Here is an 11,074-nt window from a genome sequence, read left to right as displayed (position 1 = left end):
TGAAATCACTTCCTGTCTGAATGGGAGATCTTTAAATACTACGGGTCCAATCTACCAAGAACTGGTGGAACAACACCAAACCATCAAAGAGGTTTAAGACAAGAAACCAAACCCCGAGAACCAGGACCAGGACCAGAACCAGGACCAGAACCAGGACCAGGACCAAGACCAGAACCAGGACCAGAACCAGGACCAGAAGCAGAACCAGAACCACGACCAGAACCAGGACCACGACCAGAACCAGAACCAGGACCACGACCAGAACCAGGACCACGACCAGAACCAGAACCAGGACCAGAACCAGAACCACGACCAGAACCAGGACCAGAACCAGGACCAGGACCAGAACCAGAACCACGACCAGAACCAGAACCAGGACCAGAACCAGGACCAGAACCACGACCAGAACCAGAACCAGGACCAGGACCAGAACCAGAACCAGGACCAGGACCAGGACCAGAACCAGGACCACGACCAGAACCAGAACCAGGACCAGGACCAGAACCACGACCAGAACCAGGACCAGGACCAGGACCAGGACCAGAACCAGGACCAAAACCACGCCCAGAACCAGAACCAGGACCAGGACCAGAACCAGGACCAGGACCAGGACCAGAACCACGACCAGGACCAGAACCAGGACCAGGACCAGGACCAGAACCAGAACCAGGACCAGGACCAGAACCACGACCAGAACCAGGACCAGGACCAGGACCAGGACCAGAACCAGGACCAAAACCACGCCCAGAACCAGAACCAGGACCAGGACCAGAACCAGGACCAGGACCAGGACCAGAACCACGACCAGGACCAGAACCAGGACCAGGACCAGGACCAGAACCAGAACCACGACCAGGACCAGAACCAGGACCAGGACCAGGACCAGAACCAGAACCAGGACCAGGACCAGAACCAGGACCAGAACCAGGACCAGAACCACGACCAGAATCCAAAGCAGCAGAAGCAGCTGCAGGCGGGTGCTGCAGGAGTATGGGGTGCTGGACCCGTTGCAACGGACCATCTGGTATCTGTACAACCGCAGTAGGAGCTGTGTTCGTATTCTGGGCAATAAGTCAGACATGTTTCCGGTGGGCGTGGCCTCAGGTGGGCGTGGCCTCCGCCAGGGCTGTCCTTTGTCACCGGTCCTGTTTGTGACCTTCATGGACAGGATATCTAGGCGCAGCCAGGGGGGAGGAGCACGTCGGGTTTGGGGGTCTCCGGATCGCATCTCTGCTGTTTGCAGATGATGTGGTCCTGTTGGCCATGTTGGTGAAGAGGAGCTGAGCTGGAAGGCGAAGTTCTCAGTTTACCGGTCGATCTACGCTCCGTCTCTCTCCGATGGTCAGCAGCTCTCTGGGTCGTCACCGGAAGAACGAGGTCGCGGCTTCAAGCGACCGAAATGAGTTTCCTCCGTAGGAGGTCGGGCTCAGCCTTAGAGATGGTAGAGAGGGGGAGGAGCTGGACATCAGGAGGGAACATGGAGTTGAAGCGCTCCTCCTTCGTGTGGAAAGGAGTCAGCTGAGGTGGTTCAGCATCTGATCAGGATCCTCCTGGCCGCCTCCCTCTGGAGGTTTTCTGGACACGCCCAACTGGCAGGAGACCCAGAACATCTGGAGGATTATATCTCCAGGTGGCCTGGGAACGCCTCGGATCCCCCAGCATGAGATGTTGAGGGGGAGATGGAAGTCTGAGTCAGCTGGTTTGGTCTGCTGCCACCACAACCTGACCTGGATAAGTGGAAGATGATGGATGGACGGATGGACGGATGGACGGATGGATGGACGGATGGACGGACGGACGGATTGATGGATGGACGGATGGACGGACGGACGGACGGACGGATTGACGGACGGACGGATGGACGGACGGATTGACGGACGGATTGACGGACGGATTGACGGACGGACGGACGGACGGACGGATGGACGGATGGATGGACGGATTGACGGATGGACGGACGGACGGACGGACGGACGGACGGATGGATGGACGGACGGACGGACGGACGGATTGATGGATGGACGGATGGACGGACGGACGGACGGACGGATTGACGGACGGACGGATGGACGGACGGACGGACGGATTGACGGACGGATTGACGGACGGACGGACGGACGGACGGATGGACGGATGGATGGACGGATTGACGGATGGACGGATGGACGGACGGACGGATTGACGGACGGACGGATGGACGGACGGATTGATGGATGGACGGATGGACGGATGGACGGATGGACGGACGGACGGACGGATGGATGGACGGATGGATTGACGGACGGACGGATGGACGGACGGATTGACGGATGGACGGATGGACGGATGGACGGACGGATGGACGGATGGACGGATGGATGGACGGATGGACGGATGGACGGACGGATGGACGGACGGATGGATGGACGGATGGACGGACGGACGGATGGAGTTTGTTTGTAAATATGGATGAAAACAAAGATGGAGAAGACGGAGGTTGTGGACCGATGAAGGTTTTACTGATGAAGTCACCAGAAGCCTTCCAGCTGACTGACACACGGCCGAACAGGAAGCTCGTTTCAAGAAGAGTTTGAGTCGATCTGTGAATCGGTTTTAAACTGTGTTCAGGAGGAAGCTGCAAATAAAATACAAGTTCAACTTCACACGTGAAAATAAAAATGAATAAATATAGATTTAACAGGAAGCTAAAACAGGAGAAATATGATCCATCCTGCTGCAGCATTTTAAATCATCTGCAGGTTTTCAACGAGTCGTTTGGACGTCATGACAACGAGCAGCCACAATAATCCAGCCTGGAAGAAACAAACGCATGAAGGAGAAGTTGTGCTGTTTCTGCTGCTCTTCTCTTCCTTCACCTTCACTCATTTATTCTGGCCCAGTTCAATCTGTTGGAAATAGTTGCTTCAATGTGATTTTATAATTTGTATTTTATTCCAGAACGAGAAAACAGAATTTAAAGTCTGTAAATTGGTTTTCAGGAGGATGAAGTTTCCCGTTTGGACTCATCTCTTGTGAAATCACTGGAAACACACATGTTGAAACCTGCCGACTCGGCTGAAATAAAAACGGGGTTTCCACTGTTGGTTCATCCGTCTGACTGAACAAGAAATAAAACCAGCACCAGTGGATGTTTATGGATCGACAGGAGAAGGAAACACTGGTGTTGAAGTCGAGTCTGACACAAAGAAGGAAACATGATTTCAAAAAGAAAAGCTATTAAAACCTCTGTCAGGTTCACCGTGGAGGAGAAACTCGACTTTCTACAAACAGCTTTTTACCTCAATGTCGTTTTTTGTGTGACATCACATGCAAAAACTTTTGTCATGAAAATGTGAGCCGGTGATGTTGAAATGAAGAACAGACAAATAGCAAAACTTCAAACTGTCAGAAAGGAAACAGGAAGAAGCGCCGAACGCTGGATTCTCATTGGAGGGTTTAAAACCTCTTTTTTTTTTTTTAACTTTTTAAACTGCAATAAAACGTCTTCTAACGATTTTTCTGTGTTAAGACAACTGTTGTTGCAATTCGATCCGACCAATCACAGCCCGTCACCACGAGGCCGGCTCCTGTTGAGCAACGGGACTAAAAGACAAACTCGACCTGTGAAGGAAGACGAGGACGAAGACTTCACGGAGACTTGAGCTTCAGCTGCAAACGTTGTAAGTTTTCAACTATTTTGTTGTTGTCGTTCCAGTTTTCTGTCACATGTGATCTGTAGTTTGTAAATGTAAATATTACTGAATGCTCAAATAATTAGAGTTGTAAGAGAGGTCACATCTGAAGCTCTTATTTAAAAAGATTCAAATAAAAAAAAAGATTACAACTAAAATATTTCTGCGATGTGCAGCATGATTATTTTTTAATCATTTATTTCTTTTTTAGGATGCAAAAACTTAAAACACTGCAACTCCATAAATGTTTTTTAAATCGCAAAAGTCACCAAAAACCCTCCTTCATGAGTCTCATTCTGTTTGAAGCAGCAGATTTGTGTTTGAGTGGAAGATGGAAGCCACGCGAGCGTCGCTGTTCGTCCTGCTGCTGCTGAGTCTGGATGGAGGTTCGTCTTCCTTCATCTGGAGCATCACCACAACCACGCTACATTAATCTGGAGATTAATCACAACGCAGAATTAAAACTAAAACAAATCTTCACCAGAAACTAAACGAACTCTTCAACATCAACCGACACTAAAATAGTCCTGATATTCTTCAGTCTGACGTAGATTTGATGATATGACACCTCCATGAAGTCCGTGGGTCGGACAAGCAGTTTGAAAACTAGAATTACCAGCTGGTGGTTTTATTTCTCCACCGAGTCGGTCAAACATCTTCATCATCTTCATCATCTTCAACATTCAGACAGCCAGCAGCGTCTCAGCTTCACATCTGACATGAATATGAACATGGTCCCGTCTCCACTTCTGTCCTCAGTTATGGTGATAAATACGTGTTTTAGTGAAACATTATGAGAGCGTGAAGCTCTCAGAGATAAAATCTCATCACTTCAGCATTTCATGTATTTCATGTATTTCATGTATTTCATGTATTTCATGTATTTCATGTATTTCATGTATTTCATGTTTTTCCTTCCGTTCTTTGATTCAGTCTGAATATCTTATTTTGTGTATCCTTTTCCCCCTTTTCTGTTTGTGCGTGTGTATGTATGTGTGTGTGTGTGTGTGTGTGTGTGTATGTGTGTTGTATGTGTGTGTGTGTATGTGTGTGTGTGTGTGTGTATGTGTGTTGTGTTTGTGTGTGTGTGTGTGTGTGTGTGTGTGTGTGTGTGTGTGTGTGTATGTATGTGTGTGTGTGTGTGTGTGTGTGTGTGTGTGTGTATGTGTGTGTGTGTGTGTGTGTATGTGTATGTGTGTGTGTGTGTGTGTGTGTGTGTGTGCGTGCGTGCGTGCGTGCGTGTGTGTGTGTGTGTGTGTGTGTGTGTGTGTGTGTGTGTGTGTGTGTATGTGTGTGTGTGTGTGTGTGTGTGTGTGTGTGTGTGTGTGTGTGTGTGTTGTCCCAGGGGAGGCCCTGAAGTGTAACTACTGTTTCTCTAAGGGGGGGTCCCTCTGCACCCCCACCAGCACCCAGACCTGCTCCCGATCAGCTGATGCGTGTGCTGCTGTCATTCTCACCGGCGCAATCAGTGAGTTTCTCTTCTCTTTTTATTGCCCTCTTAAATAATTAATAAAATTCATATTAAAAAGGTGGAAGGAATAAATTATGTGAAAACTGAATTACCCTGTTGCAAACTATCAGTGTGTGTGTGTGTGTGTGTGTGTGTGTGTGTGTGTGTGTGTGTATGTGTGTGTGTGTGTGTGTGTGTGTGTGGTAAGAAATAATTTCACAATTTTGTAATGGATTTTCTTGAAACATGAGCTTCCCATATTTGAATTGAATTGAATTCTATTCTATTCTGTTTAATTCTATTCTATTCTATTCTATTCTATTCTATTCTATTCTATTCTATTCTATTCTATTTAATTCTATTCTATTCTATTCTATTCTATTCTATTCTGTTTAATTCTATTCTATTCTATTCTGTTTAATTCTATTCTATTCTATTCTATTCTATTCTATTCTATTCTATTCTATTCTGTTCTTTTTGTTTAATTCTATTCTATTCTATTCTATTCTGTTCTATTCTACTCTAGTCAGTTCTATTCTATTTTGTTTAATTCTATTCTATTCTATTCTATTCTATTCTATTCTATTCTATTCTATTCTATTCTGTTCTTTTTGTTTAATTCTATTCTATTCTATTCTATTCTATTCTATTCTATTCTATTCTATTCTGTTCTTTTTGTTTTATTCTATTCTATTCTATTCTATTCTATTCTATTCTATTCTATTCTATTCTACTCTAGTCAGTTCTATTCTATTCTGTTTAATTCTATTCTATCAATTCAGGGAACTTTACGATAAGAATTTACAACACAATAAAGAGGAACCCAACATGTTAATACATGGATGTTGAGCTATTTCTGCTGACTAAGCAGATTTCTCTCTGAAGTGATCTCCATGTTGAAGATGAGGAACCTGCTGAGTTCAATAGAACTTATTCAATTCATGAAAATTCACTTCACACTGGAAACACAAACTTGATTATATCCTAGTAGTTTGTTAACGGAATATAAGTTTCAGAGCAGAGACAGTTCAACGGTTCGTACCTGATTATTGTGTAATATTAAATGAATATCCAGACTGGACTGTATGCGTGTGGAAAGCCTGTTAGATAAACGGTGGTTTTGTTGTTTTGTTTTAGGCTCCTCTTTCCGTCAGTGCATGAACATGGCGGTCTGTCAGGGTTACATCAAAACGCCCGGCGTGTTCGCTCAGTGCTGCAGCACCGACCTCTGCAACTAACGTCTACATCTACGCTCAACACGTTCAAGTCCATTTCTTTGATTTTTCTAAATGGAATAATAATAATGATAAAAAAGAGTCTGGTATTTGTACACAGCTGGAATCAGAGTGTTTGCCGTGTCGAATCAGTGCGGATCAGTACCTGAGGAGGCCACCGGGGGGCAGCAGAGCACCATTCAGACCGCTGAACAGTCACACCGGTCACTGCTGCAGAAGGGGTTTAAAATGGAGCTTCACTAAAGGACCGATCATGAAAATGAGTAAAAAAAATCTTGATGTCTTTCTTTTTTTAATATGATAATTTAAAATGACAACTGCTGAGAGTTTATGATTTATTAAAGCGCGGTCATTTCACCTGAGTTTTAATGATGGATTATGTGCTGAACGTATGCAGATGAGCTCCAGTCGCAGGCAGAACGATGTGTTCTCCTTTGTGTGGGCTGCATGAACCGATGACTCGTCACTTGTACGAGTAATTTAGGACCAAAAGCCTGCTGAACATTAAACAGTCTGTAAATCAGAAAGTCAGCCGGAGATAATGTGGAGGCAAAAAAAAAAAAAAAAAAAAAATCAATGACATGCATATTTAATCCGTATTAAACTCTTTATCAACACCGGGACATAAATTTAAACACTTTACATCTTAGACTTCCCTTTAACAATCAAATTCAATAATGAGAGCTCATTAACAGGGAATACCAATTTATTGAAGTAATGACAGTTTGAGTAATAATGTCAAAGTTACAATAATAAACGTGTAGTTCAGTTTATGGTCATGTTTAAAAGAAACCATCCAAAATTTAAAACGGACCGCAATCTGTAGTGTTAAAGTTTAGGTTCATAGTGAAACGCTGTCACCTGACTTCTTACTCACACCGGCCACTAGAGGGCGCTGGTGTTTGAATGGAAACATCATTCTGGGGCTCTCCAGTTAAAACAACTGAAGAGCAGCAACTGGACAGAAAAGTGTCTTAAGCTGCAATACCACCGAGCGCCACCAGGGGTCGGCTCCAGAACCCCACAGGTCAGCAGCGGAGGGAGCACCGAGGAGACGTCCCGTCAGGCCGGAGAACGTCTGAGGAGCTACTCGTAACTCCATGAATTGAGTCGATGCCGTCTGGAGCTCATAAACGATCACTAACACGCACGACGATATTTCACCGACGAAGAGTCGACTAATGTTCGGAAAATACCAAGAAGTCCAACAACACAAGCAGCTGCAGCGGGAACTGTGTGAAACTTATATGATTGATGCTCATCACTGAAGTAATAATTAATAATGAGAGTGAATGTGTTCTTCCAGCATGTTGTCCTTCCTCTCAGCTGCAGTGACTCACTTTCACATCTATAAGTAGAGCGAGTCGAAAGCTTCAATGCTGCCGGTCTCCTTCATATCGTATGTATGAGATACAGATTCATTCCACTATAAACTAACATCAACAAAGAGGTTTGCTGCTCTTTGAACATTCGTGGATATCAGACACAAGCTGGGACGCCAGCTCTCAGCTTAAGTTTCAGGTGGAGAAACCGCAGAGCGAAAAGGCCGGAAAAAACAAAACGTTAGTTCGGAGATGATGTTGACTGACGAGCGTCGACATGTTTAACCCTTCATCAAGAGGGTGTTTCCTTCTTCCTGCTTCGTGTCTGAACTTTTCGATTCACCGATAGGCCCCACAACATCCCGCTCGCTGCACCGGACGCAAACGTTTCTCAGCTCTATGACATGTCGGTCGTCCGGAGGAAAACACCTCTCGCTGCTCTGTTAACGCAGAGGAAACATTTACGTTGGTGAAACTGGGATTTTACACACAGGTGGAACTTTTCTTGCAGGAGAGCGAGAGTGCTTTTCTCCTCGGTGTGACCGATCTCGAGGCGTCGCCGGCGATGTGTTTTCCAGGGAATCCCTCCTGCACAACAGCAGCGTTTTTATGGACTCCTCTATTAAAGCAACCACAAACATGTCTCCCGTGAGCCGGCCGGGCACCGCTCGGTTTCCTCGCCCAGGGGAAGGAGAAACCATGACGTTTTGGAAACTGTGACGAGGTCCTCCTCGGGTAGTCGGCTCCCTCACGCCTGGCGTTCGGGGCCCGGCTTGTGCTGCTGGGGCGTCCCGCGGCGTTAACGAGGGCCCGATCGCTCCCAGCTGCACCGACTTTCCAAACACACACAGACTTCAGCGCTCAGTCTTGGGTTTTATAGTCCTGTCTTTTGGCCTAATGAGCCTTCGCAGCTGAGGGAGGAAGAGCAGGTTCATTACACCTCCACGTCTCAGACACCGAAAGGCAAAGAGAGTTTCATGTGTTGGAGCCGACGGACTGAATGAGCTTCATAAGCAAATCTCTGCAGCGATTCTTTTTTCTTCAGTTTTTGTGGATGTTACTAAAACCGGGTGTTGATGAAGTGTGTCTCCAGATCTCCGGTGGTCCTCCCTCAGCAGGAAGGAGGACCTCCCGCCGAGGGTTCGACTTACCGTTTCACGGATAAAAACAACGTACTATGACGGCGTAATGGACTCACTGCGTGTGCAAGTCTGGATGCCAGTTTGTTCGGGCTGTTTTCAAAAAAAAAAATTCAAATAAAGTTCAATTAGGAAAAACAATAAGAATTAGCATGAATGCAGAAGCTTTATCTGATAAAGACTTTGGCTTTGACTCCGTCAATCTGGTAGATCTGCAGGGACTGAACCCGATACATGGCTGGTAGTAAGCTATTGGAATAAAATGGCACTTCAGTGACACTTACTGACCTGATCATTGGGGTTTGCAAGGCAATTTCGCGGCGCAATGGTGAAGTAGAAGGAGTAGATAACAAGAAGGTGCGTCAGGACGACTTCAATCACGACCAATCAAATCTGCTCCTTTCATTCCCTTTAAAGCCGCCGCGGCGCTGCATATTGTCAGTTTCTAAAAAGCTGAATTAAAAGCACCTCCAGCCAAACTTTCTGCAGCAGGAAACAGACGTATAGACTTCAAAATAAGAGTCGGGTTCATTTATATATCATTAACTGAATCCGAGGCTTGCATTAAGAAAAGATAGTGTTTTAATTAGAGTGGGATTAAATATGTACAACTTCCACCAAACCTGTCCGTGGGATTTTGGAAAGTGCTTTGGGAGACAAACTAAGGTCGTGCGGACCGAATCGTGGTTGAGGAACCACCTTCGGACCCGTCCAACGGACCTTGGTCCTTTTTTTTAACAGATAAGAAAAGTAGTCTCCTAACTGATAAATAAATCCCTATCGGACTTAAGTGATAACAAATAGCAAAGGGTGTTCGAATAAAAAAATGGTAGTTATTAGACGTAACTCCAGTTCTATGAGCCCTCTGCCTCGTTTCTGGGGTTTTGGAGTAGCTGTGTGTGGGCCACTTCCTGATTGGCTGGTGAGCACAAAGATCTGCCTCAGAATAGCAAAGCCTGCTACACACGTACTCATAGAACTGGAGTTACAGCCCGTAACCACTAGTTTTGACACATCGCACTTTCATTTCAACTTGAATTGAAATTATGAAGGATGACTCCAGTTTATTATAACTTTTGGTCATCGTTACTATAACTAACACGAGGACTGTAGTTATCAAGTTAGTTTCTGCAAACCGGCCACATGGTGACAATTCTTTTGCCATGAGATTGAAAAAATGTGAATTATCTGTGCAGACTTTCAGTTTCACATCGAAACAAAGTGATTCAGATACGCTGGACGAACTGTTGGTTGGTTTACAAAAGGACTTTCCCACCATGTGTTTTCATTTTTCTCTGTGTGTGTGTGTGTGTGTGTGTGTGTCTTCCTCTCTGCATGTGTCCGGGTGGAATCCCAGTTTTCAGTGTGGGGTCCTTCTGCTGCACAACTGCTGCTGGGCACTTGTTAGTGAAGGGAAGCCCCACTTAATGGGGTACACCTCGTAAAGAGGGAGGTCGCTCATTTCCATGCGGTTCCCTGAGTGTGTGGTGGTGGTGATGGTGGTGGTGAGGTGGGGGGGGGGGGATGGGGGGGGGGGGTAGAGCAACAGTCTAAGAATAGTGTTCCTCAACGTAAAAACATTTCAGAGAGACAGAGTCTCTCAGTAGTGAAGATGGGGAGAGGTTCACCACTCTGAAAGACTGTGTTGGAAAATAGTTCAACAATCTAAGAATAATGTTCCTCAACGTAAAACTACAAAGAATTAGTGGATTTCATCGTCTACGGTTCATAATATCATTAAAAGATTCAGAGAATCTGGAGAAATCTCTGAACACAAGGGACAAGGCTGGAAACCAATATTGGATGGTGGTGATCTTCGGGCCCTCAGGCAGCACTGCATTAAAAACACACTATTCTGGAGTGGAAATCACTGCATGGGCTCAGGAACACTTGTGAAAACCATCGTCTGTGAACACAGTTCATCGCTGCGTCCACAAATGCAGGTTAAAACTCTTCCATGATCCTGTCCCAACTTTTCTGAGACAAAATAAGCATATATTTTTTTAAGAAAACAATCACATTTCTTCAGTTTCTCAATCAGTTTGAACATTTGATTAAATATGTGTTTAATTTGATTCTTCTCAGCAGTGACAAAGAAACACTGTGTTCAGGAACAGCTGCAGCTTCCTCGGAGCCTTATTTTGAAAAGCCTTTACATCGGTGGCCCCGCCCCCTTCGTCTACAGAGCCGAGATGGCGTCCGTTTCGGGTGAAAAGTGTCCAGAGTTTCACACTTCTTTTTTGGAGCCTTCTGAGTG

The sequence above is a fragment of the Embiotoca jacksoni genome, unplaced genomic scaffold (genome assembly GCF_022577435.1).
Source record: "Embiotoca jacksoni isolate LCO1_2020_lvr unplaced genomic scaffold, fEmbJac1.0.p SCAF_65, whole genome shotgun sequence".
NCBI lineage: Eukaryota > Metazoa > Chordata > Actinopteri > Embiotocidae > Embiotoca > Embiotoca jacksoni.
The sequence above is the reverse complement of the archived record's forward strand: the minus strand, read 5'-3'. Positions refer to the sequence as shown.